The following is a 10,697-nucleotide window of genomic DNA, read 5'->3' as shown; positions in this document are numbered from 1 at the left end:
AAAAAAAAAAAAAAAAAAAAAAAAAAAAAAAAAAAAAAAAAAAAAAAAAAAACAAATCTCTTTTCTGGAGGAAGAGATTTCATTCAAAAGAATAGAATAACAGCTTCAAAGTAAGACAGTCCAATCTAGAATCAAAACATTACAAGATCAAATAGAAAGGGAAGTTTGTTCAACTATCCTTAATGCCTTTTGGAATAGGAAGAACATATAGTTAATCTTCCTTATGTCAAAAACTTCGAGGAAAAAAATATTCCTACGAAGGCCCAACCTATTCAAATGAATAATGAATTGCTAACGTTCTGCAAAGCAGAAATTAATGATCTTTTGCATAAGGGTCTTATTAGGTCATCAAAGAGCCCTTGGTCATGTGCGACTTTTTACGCCAACAACCAGGCAGAGAACGAACGTGGAGTCCCACGACTGGTAATAAACTACAAACCTTTAAATAAGGTTTTGGAATGGATTAGATATCCAATTCCAAATAAATCAGATTTAATGCAAAGGGTTTCAAATGCAAAAGTATTTTCAAAATTTGATATGAAATCAGGATTTTGGCAAATCCAGATTTCAGAAGAAGACAAGTATAAAATGGCTTTCAACGTCCCTTTCGGTCAATACGAATGAAACGTTATGTCATTTGGGCTAAAAAACGCTCCATCCGAATTTCAAAAAATTATGAATGATATTTTCAATCCCTTTCAAGACTTTTCAATTGTCTATATTGACGATGTTCTGATTTTCTCTCAAAACATCGATCAACATTTTGAGCATCTTCAAACATTTTTTGCAATAGTCAAAAGAAACGGTTTAGTTGTATCTAAACTAAAATAAAACTTTTTAAGACAAAAATCAGTTTTCTTGTATTTGAAATTCATTTCGGTCTTATAAAACCCATTCAAAGATCCATTTAGTTTGCCTCAAACTTTCCAGATGAGATCAAGGATAAAACCCAACTACAAAGATTATTGGGATGTCTCAATTATGTGTCTGATTTCCTCCAAAAATATCATCAGACCCATTTGCAAGCCACTTTCTGAAAGGCTTAAAAAGAATCTCAAGCCCTGGACTGAAGAACACACCGAAACAGTCCAAAAAAATCAAATCCCTTGTCAAATCAATTCTGTGTTTATCTCTGATAAACCCGAGGGCGGGTTTAATAGTGGAGACCGACTCATCCGATATGAGATATGGAGGAATCCTGAAGCAGTCTCTTGACAAGAGAGAATCCATTGTCTGTTTTCATTCGGGAATATGGAATTCTACTCAAAAGAATTACTCAATAGTAAAAAAGAAGATACTTTCAATAGTACTTTGTGTACAGAAATTTAAAAGCGATTTAATTAACAAAAGCCGAACAGATTCTAGGGCATCTAAATTTGTTCTAGAAAAAGATGTCAAGAATCTTATATCAAAACAAATTTTTGCGAGATGGCAAGCAATTCTATCTTGCTTCGACTTTCAAATTTTGCCTATAAAAGGAGTCGAAAACCCCTTGGCAGATTACCTCTCAAGAGAGTTCTTACTCTCGAAGAAACCTTCTCTCTAACTCATCCCCTTCACCCTGCAATGACGGGGAAGAAAACAATGGAAAAAGGGAAGAAGCCCATTGCTTCTTCAAACACTCCTACTCCAATGACGTCCGACCGCTATGCTATGGATGCTGGTTTTACATTGGTGACCAGGTCTAAAGCAAAGCTTTCTAAAAAACAAGCGGAGGTTATCACTCCGATGAGGCCTTCTGCCTCTTCAACTCGCCATTTGCCATGCACCCAGGAGGTACTAAAACAACACTTCTGGTGGAAGAACATGAAGAGGGACGTGGCCGAGTTTTTGAGCAATTGCTTAGTTTGTCAACAAGTGAAAGCTTCTAGATAAAAGGCAGCGGGGTTGTTGCAGCCCCTAAGCATACTAGAGTGGAAGTGGGAAAACATAGCAATGGACTTCATAGTAGGATTACCCAAAACGCTTAAAGGCTATACAATGATCGGGTAGTTGTCGATAGGTTGACCAAGTCAGCACACTTCCTACCTAGGAAGCTACATATACAGTTGACAATTGGGCAAAGCAGTATGTGAAAGAAAGAGTAAGACTACATGGAGTCCCAGTATCTATAGTGTCGGATCGGGACCCACGATTTACGTCAGCGCTCTAGCTCAAACTTTAAAAAGCGCTAGGTACCCGCCTCGATTTAGTACTGCCTTTCACCCCCAAATAGATGGACAAACAGAGCGTTTAAACCAAATTCTAGAGGACATGTTACATGCTTGCATACTAGATTTTANACTTAGCCTAAAAAAAAAAAAAAAACCTTGCGCAATAGGAACATTACGTTCGTTAAGGTACTGTGGCGGAAACACCACAGCGAGAAAGCCAGNATAACAGCTTCCAAGCAACTATTGGAATGACACCGTTTGAGGCACGATACGAAAAACGGTGTAGGTTCCCACTATGCTGGGAGGAAGTAGGCTAGAGAGAGTTAGTAGGACCCGAGCTGGTTCGATTCACCAATGAGGCTGTCCAGAAAATTCGAGCAAGGATGCATATCGCTCAAAGTAGACAGAAAAGCTACGCTGATGTAAGGCGTAGAAGCCTGAAGTTTGAGATAGGGGACCCAGTATTCCTCAAGGTGGCACCTATGAAAGGTGTCTTGAGGTTCGAACGTAAGGGCAAGTTAAGTCCTAAATTCATTGGACCATTCGAGATCCTAGAGCGAGTTGGTCCAGTAGCGTATAAGTTAGCCCTACCTCTAGCCCACTCAGGAGTACACGATGCATTTCATGTGTCGATGCTGAGGAAGTACATTACGGACCCTATCCACGTAATAGACTACAAACCACTCCAACTCAATAAAGATCTGAGCTACGAAAAAAATCCAGTAAAAATCTTAGCTAAAAAAAAAAAAAAAACCTTGCGCAATAGGAACATTACGTTCGTTAAGGTACTGTGGCGGAAACACCACAGCGAGAAAGCCAGGTGGGAGAGTGAGGACGAAATAAGAGAAAAATACCCCGAGCTAGTACAAGAGTTTAAGACTTTCGAGGACAAAAGTTCTTTTTAAGGGTAGATAATGTAACGACAAAAGAAAAGAGATAATAAGAATAATAAGTAAATAATAATAAAAAAAAAAAAGTAAATTATCTCCACCTTCCCCAACTATCTCCCCCTCCTACAACTTAAAAATGATCTGGAAAAAAAAAAAAAACAGAAAAAAAAAAGTCCTTCATCCAAGCAGATTTAATAGGAATAGAGAGAGATAGAAAAGTTATCCGTAACTGAAATCTCCTTCTCTTTTATTTTTGCAAGAGATAAGAAAGTTAGGTTGGATCTCTCTTTCAATTATTTAGATATTTGGATATGGGATAGAAAATCAAAATTGATTGAAAATGGCTTTATCAATTTCATCTAAATTAGGAAAGAGAAGAAAATCATAATTGATGGATGCATAGACATTTTTACTAAAGGAAAATTAAAATAGATTGAAAATGACTTCTCGATAATCATTCTCGAAAGAGAAGAAAACCGAATAGATTGAAAATAGTCCATTGATAGTAGTTTTTAGGAAAGAGAAGAAAACCTAATAGATTGAAAATGGTTAATGACAGTAGTTTTAGGCCAGAGAAGAAAACATAATAGATTAGAAAAGGAAAGAGAAGAAAATAGATTGAAAATGGCTTCCGTTAATGGTACTAGTTTTTAGGGAAGAGAAGGAAAAAAATAGATTGAAAATGGCTTCATGTTTATTGATAGTCATACTAGGGAGGAGAAGAAAACAAAATTGATTGAATGATTGAAGCACAATGAAATAATATTGACATATTTTCAATTTAAGTTTACTCNGAATTCGATTTTTATTGAGACCGTTTAGAGTAGTTTTTCACACGGTTAGTTGGATTATTAATTAAAATGTGAAATACTAACGAAAGGTGACGAACGGTTCGATATGAAGCGAACTCTAGCAACCTTTGGAGCAGCTCTCGAGGAACAAGAGCTTACATTAATTAAATTAGGGAATACTTCGGCTAAGGCCAACCAGGTAAGTAGGCTTACTATAGGATAGACTAAAAATTGTATGAGTTACGATGATGTATGAACTATGTCGTACGATGTGGTATATGAGTTATGATGATGTGTGGGTTACGATACTTGATGATGTGCTCAGTATATATATATTTTGATGAATGTCGTACTTGATATGTTTGATGCACTTTGTGGCAATATGATGAGTATGATGATTGCGTGACGTTTACCTTAATATGATGATGTATTCCATATTGAGCATGTTATATGATGATGAGTGCCATATTGCATCATGTCGTTAGATCGACATAGGACACAACCCTTAGAGCGTGAAAATGATATTAATATAAATATCCACGAGTATGTGTTACCTAGAGTAACAAAGAGATGAGACTAGAGGGTTGTGTCAGAAGAGACATTACGATGGATTTAGAGGGACCTCATGCATTTTGTATGTTCATAAGCATAGGGCTACTTCCCCTAGAGATGATGAGTGCGGACGCGCACCGTATGATGAGCGCGAATGCGCACATGTGCGAAAGCACACAGATGAGGGTGTTCATGAGGTGCATGACACTATGGGGTTCCGCTGACCTCTGGACATCGCTACAGATTAGCTTGACCAGAGGGTCCAGGGTGTGAGTCGTGCGTAGAGAAGTACTACACATCCAATTTGTTCGAGACTGGAGGCCACTCCTAAGATGATTAGAGATAGGTCCCTAAATCATGATTGCATGTGTTTGCATTTGCATGGCGTCTATAGTGGGGCCACTTACTGAGTATTCTTTGAAATACTCAGACCGTGTGCCACATCATTTTTCAGGTAAAGGCAAGGCGCAGTTGTACGGAGGACGACAACATCCCGAGCAGAGACTGTGGCACGTGCATAGGGTAGACTCGTATTTAAATTCTTAGTTTTAAGTTAGAATAGGTTGTTTTGCATTCCATTGTTTTAAATTACTTTGTATTTGTTTTTATTTTCTCTCAATTTTAGTATTTTGTACTTAAACACGTAAGACCATGACTGTGTTTTCCAGAGAAGAAGTTGTTTTAAACTTTTTTCGAAGTTTACGTTATAAATGATGTTTATGTAATAGTTATATTTCTGCATTATAATAGATGAGCATGAGACTTTAGTGGCGACTCTAGATATGTGGAAATTTAGGGTCGTTACATTTATGTACACAAAGTACTATTGAAAGTATCTCCTTTTTTACTGTTGATTAATTCTTTTGAGTAGAATTCCATATTCCCGAATGAAAACGGACAACGGATTCTTTCTTGTCAAGGGACTGTTTCTGGATTCCTCCATATCCGATATCAGATGCGTCGGTCTCCACTATTAAACCAGCCCTCGGGTTTATCAGAAATAAACACGGAATTTATTTGACAAGAGATTTGATTTTTTTGGACTATTTTGGTGTGTTCTTTAGTCCAGGGCTTGGGATTCTTTTTGAGCCTTTAAAAAAGTGACTTGCAAATGAGTATGATATTTTGGAGGAAATCAGACACATAATTGAGACATCCCAAAAATCTTTTTAGTTGGATTTTATCCGTGATCTGATCCGTAAAGTTTGAGGCAAACTCAATGGATTTTTGAATGGGTTTTATAAGACCCAAATGAATTTCAAATCCAAGAAAACTTATTTTTTGTCGTTTTATTTTTGGTTTTAGATTCAACTAAATCGTTTCTTTTGACTATTGCAAAAAATGTTTGAAGATGCTTAAAATGTTGATCGATGTTTTGAGAGAAAATCAGAACATCGTCAATGTAGACAATTGAAATATCTTGAAAGGAATTGAAAATATAATTCATAATTTTTTGAAATTCGGATGGAGCGTTTTTTAGCCCAAATGGCATAACGTTCCATTCGTATCGTCCGAAAGGGATTTTGAAAGCCGTTTTATACTTGTCTTTTTTTGAAATCTGGATTTGCCAAAATCCTGATTTCATATCAAATTTTGAAAATACTTTTGCATTTGAAATCCTTTGCATTAAATCTGATTTATTTGGAATTGGATATCTAATCCATTCCAAAACCTTATTTAAGGGTTTGTAGTTTATTACCAGTCGCGGGACTCCACGTTCGTTCTCTGCCTAGTTGTTGACGTAAAATGTCGCACATGACCAGGGGCTCTTTGATGGCCTAATAAGATCCTTATGCAAAAGATCATTAATTTCTGCTTTGCAGAATGTTAGCAATTCATTATTCATTTGAATAGGTTGGGCCTTCGTAGGAATATTTTTTTCCTCGAAGTTTTTGACATAAGGAAGATTAACTATATGTTGCTTCCTATTCCAAAAGGCATTAAGGATAGTTGAACAAACTTCCCTTTCTATTTGATCTTGTAATGTTTTGATTCTAGACTGAACAATCTTACTTTGAAGCTCTTCCTTCAGAAAACAGATTTGTTTTTGTTTGTAATTCAATACATTTATAGATTGAATAATTGTATTCTTTTGAAGGTTATTTATCTAGCTGATTCGTATAGGGGAAAGGAAATTAAATTTTATCTTCTTCGGCTTTTGACTCTAACCCCTTTTCCTTTATTTTGGAAGGGTATAATTGAGTAATGAAAGGAGTACCTAGGACGAGTTCTTGTCCTAAGTCCTTTACTAAAACTCAAGATCATTGATCTTGAAACTCTCGACGTACTTGGTCTAGAACTCAAGAATTCTTTTACTTTTGATTCTAACGAAGGTTCTTCGCTGAATTTTATTTCAACGCTTCCATCGTCATGCTCGATGATTTGTACTAGGTTTTGAGATTTCTTTCTTTTCGGAAGATTAGCATCTTCTATTTTCTAGAGAGTATTTCTGGTTATTTGATCACAAGAAAGAGTTTTGGGAACAGTCACTTAAGACTTTCCAATATTTGCCTTTATGAGCATGGTTGATCCTTTTGGCAATGATCTTAATGCTCTTGGAGAAATATTTGTATTCATGAGTTTATAATAAACTCTGAATATAACGACTGAAGAATGAGTCTCAGCCTTGATGTTCAAATTTTTTGATTGTAAGTCCAGCATGAGAGTTCATAATATGTGCGGGTTGTGGAGCAACAAAGTAAAATTTGGATAACAATTGAAATAGACTGGTCCATTCTCTAGATTGAATTGAACCATTCCCAATAAAGAATTTGAGAAATCTTCATGTCTCTTATCTCGTAAGGAGATAAGGACTGGATATCTAATCCAAGTCTGAACAATGGTTTTACAGCGACTTGAACAAGACCGACGTGAAGATAGTTAAACTCTTCACGATGTTGGAGTATAAGAGATTTTGAAAAAAGATTCAGAGATTCCCTATTGCTGTGAATTGGGATATTCTGAGAATTTAATGCATGATCAACTCCAAAATTGGACTATTCCAAAGGTAGATCCTACAATTATCTACCAAATTTCAACACAAAAAGGTTTTTGCTAGTAAGAGATATTTTGTTAGGAAGAGATATTGCATTTGAACAGGTTAGTAGTTTTCCTTTTATTTTATTTAATGATATTAAAAGTCATCCTCGAGATAATTAAGAGAAGGGAAACACAGTAAGAGACCGGGAGGGAAGATTGTGAATATAATTGAAATTATCTAAAAAATGTTAAAGGGTATTAAACATCATAAGAGAAAATAGAATATCTGACAAATTTTAATGGGTATTAAATGGTTTGTAGGAAAATAATACTATAACAAACATATATAAATATTTCAAGACCTAACTCAGGCAAAGACTCTAGCGTTGGCATGAAAGTATAACACATGGATCAACATAAATTAGAAAAACAATTTTGTAGAAATTCAAATTTGAAACTAATGTCATGGGCTCACATAAGTTGACTTGGAGTTCAATGGACTTTCATTAAGGATAACGATAGAACATCAGTCTAAGCTAACCAGGTAAGTGACCTTACTATCGGTATGGTTATATTTGATGTTGACACATGCCCTGTGGTTCTGCACGTGTCATATATATTGATATGTGTGAATTGTATGTGGATCGATATGCTTCCTATATGTTATGTATATGTTATAATATGTGAATTGTATGATAATAATTGTGGTACGATGTGTTCAAGGATATGTTTGAGATAGGATACAAGAAGAATGCACAAAACGAAATGTAATGATAGGAGTAAAATACGTTCAAGAAACGTTAAAGTTAGGTTACATACTGGAGTGATATGGATAAGAGACATTGATGGAAGAATACGGTTAGGTTACAAGTAGAAAGGGATAGGTTTCTAATAGATTGATAGAACGATAGCGTTAGGATTGATAGAACGATAACGTTAGGTTAAGTTCTTGTGATGATATGACTAAGGTACGTTCACGTAATGATATGTCTGTGATAGGTATAAGAACGTTAAGGCTATGATAAGTTAGAGAACGATATGACTACAAAGTGTTTACGTTATGACTTGTTTATGATATGATACATTGTGATGTAATATGTCATGGTATGATGTGTATATGATGAAATGTTATGTTAAAAGCATAGAACGTTATGTTAGGTCTCTTAAATTGTGTGTATACAGCATGATATGAATGACATGAAATTACGATAAATGACATGAAATATAACCCCGTTAGAATTATGTATAATGTGAGAACTGAAGAATGAGAAACGATATGTTATGAATGATGAACGATATCTGAAACGATATGAAAAATGATATGATATGTACATAATGCTAGCGGGGTTGTATTAAAGGATAATGAAAAAGGAAAAGTTTTGGGACCTCATGCATTATGTGTGCTCATGCATTTGGGGGGATACCCCTAACCCATCATGAGGGTACGGACGCGTACATCCAATGGCAGAACAACGATAGTTATGCTTTGCATAGCGCTACCGTGACGGTTACTAGTTTTAACGGGTTCCGGCATGAGGAGCTCTCAGAGTATGCCCACCGGATAAGAAAAGTGGCCCAGCGGTGTGCGAACTCGCTGGTGAGCCCATACTCGCACGTGTAGGCTGTGTGTAGAGTATATGGTACACGTCCAAAGTTTACCCGTTAGGACAGCACGATAGGGAAAACGAAACGAAACGAAAGATAGGTCCCATCATCTCATTGCATGTGATTGTTGCATTTAACCCCAATAGTAGGGTCACTTACTGAGTATTTCTTTAAATACTCAAGCCATTTGCTACTACATTTTCCAGGTTAAGGCAAGGCATCGTGTACGGCTGACGACGGCATCGCAACTCGAGACCATGACACATGCATAAAATAGTGATATTTATTTTGTTAGACTTAGGCTAGAATAGGATGTTTTTAACTTAAACTCTTATTCATTTTATTTAGTCTTTTGTTGCGTCGTTTTAAAGATGTTTTCGAAACAAGTAAGTCCATTGCTATGTTTTAAAATAAAGGTTATGTTTTATGGAATTTAAATGAAGTCTTCTGCATTCAATGTTTATGGCGTATATAGTAACGACCTTAAATTAAGTAGAAAATTTTGGGTCCTTACAGATAGTGCACTTACACTTAGAGTTGTACTATAGGTTACAGGTTACATCAATAACCAAGATTCTTACTTTGACAAATAATATGACACAATACCTCTAAGTTCTTGTCCACCTACCTCAACTAAATTAGGTGATGATACATTTAAAATTTCAAATAAAGTTATCATAGAAAGATTTGAGTCAAATGAAGTTCCGAGTCAAAATGAAATAGCATAAAACATGACATAAAAACTTCAAAAGAGAATCCTTCCCATGTGGAGTTGCATTTGCCAGGTTCATAGATTCCACAGACACTAGAAGGAGGATCACCAAAGCTTGCAAATTCAATGGCGACAATCTTCTTGTGGGCGGGGCACCTAAGGTGGGCACCGGATTTCACATCATCAACCACAACTCTGAGTTATTAGTTCTTCCTTTCCCAGGACTTGTACAAAGTTACAATGATCTTTTGTTATGCAAGAGGGAAACCAAGAGTCTTCAACATACAAGTAACTACAATGTACTTGTGTCGGATACATTTTTTTTATTAAGAAAATAGATACTATCATACTCTGTTATCCGATTATTCTACCCTCCATAAATACAAGTGTAAAATTTCCAAGTTGTAAGTGAAGAGGAAAAATGGGGAGGAAAAATGAAAGCTAGTAAGGATTTCGTAATTCAATACGTAAGACCGTGACTCTTACAATTAGTATCAGAGCCAAGTTTCGATCTTGGGACCTGTGGGTTATGGGCCCACCACGCTTCCGCTGCGCCACTCTGATTTTGTATTTGTGTAAAACCTAGAAAACACAGATCGACACCACATCTCAGATTGACACCCTTATAAAGCCACCGTTACACCACGCTTCGAGAATCTAAAACCTGGCTCTGATACCAACTATAACGATCCTATATTTCCACATACGCAGAGTCGCTACTAACGTCTCATACTCGTCTCTAATGCGAAAATATAACTCTTAAAATAAACATAATTTATAACATAAACTTCAAAAGCCCTTAAAACAACTTCTCTCGAAAACACAATTATGGTCTTACATGTTTAGGCACAAAATACTAGAAGAAAAAACAAAAAAAACCAAATAATTGATGAAATGCAAAACAATATATTCTAACCTAAGACTAGGAATTTAAATATGAGTCTACCCTATGCATATGTCATAGTCTCGGCTTGCGATGCCGCCGTCCACCGTACAAGTGCGCCTTGCCTTTACC

General features: G+C 36.0%; 1 non-coding gene across 1 annotated transcript; it reads right to left on the bottom strand.

The window, feature by feature from the left end:
- Positions 1–10,174: 10,174 nt before the first annotated feature.
- Positions 10,175–10,246, bottom strand: TRNAM-CAU. The gene has a single exon. It is a non-coding gene; the product is annotated as a tRNA-Met (tRNA).
- Positions 10,247–10,697: the final 451 nt, after the last annotated feature.

This window comes from Cucurbita pepo, chromosome LG20 (genome assembly GCF_002806865.2).
Source record: "Cucurbita pepo subsp. pepo cultivar mu-cu-16 chromosome LG20, ASM280686v2, whole genome shotgun sequence".
Classification (NCBI taxonomy): Eukaryota; Viridiplantae; Streptophyta; class Magnoliopsida; order Cucurbitales; family Cucurbitaceae; genus Cucurbita; species Cucurbita pepo.
The sequence above is the reverse complement of the archived record's forward strand: the minus strand, read 5'-3'. Positions and strand labels throughout refer to the sequence as shown.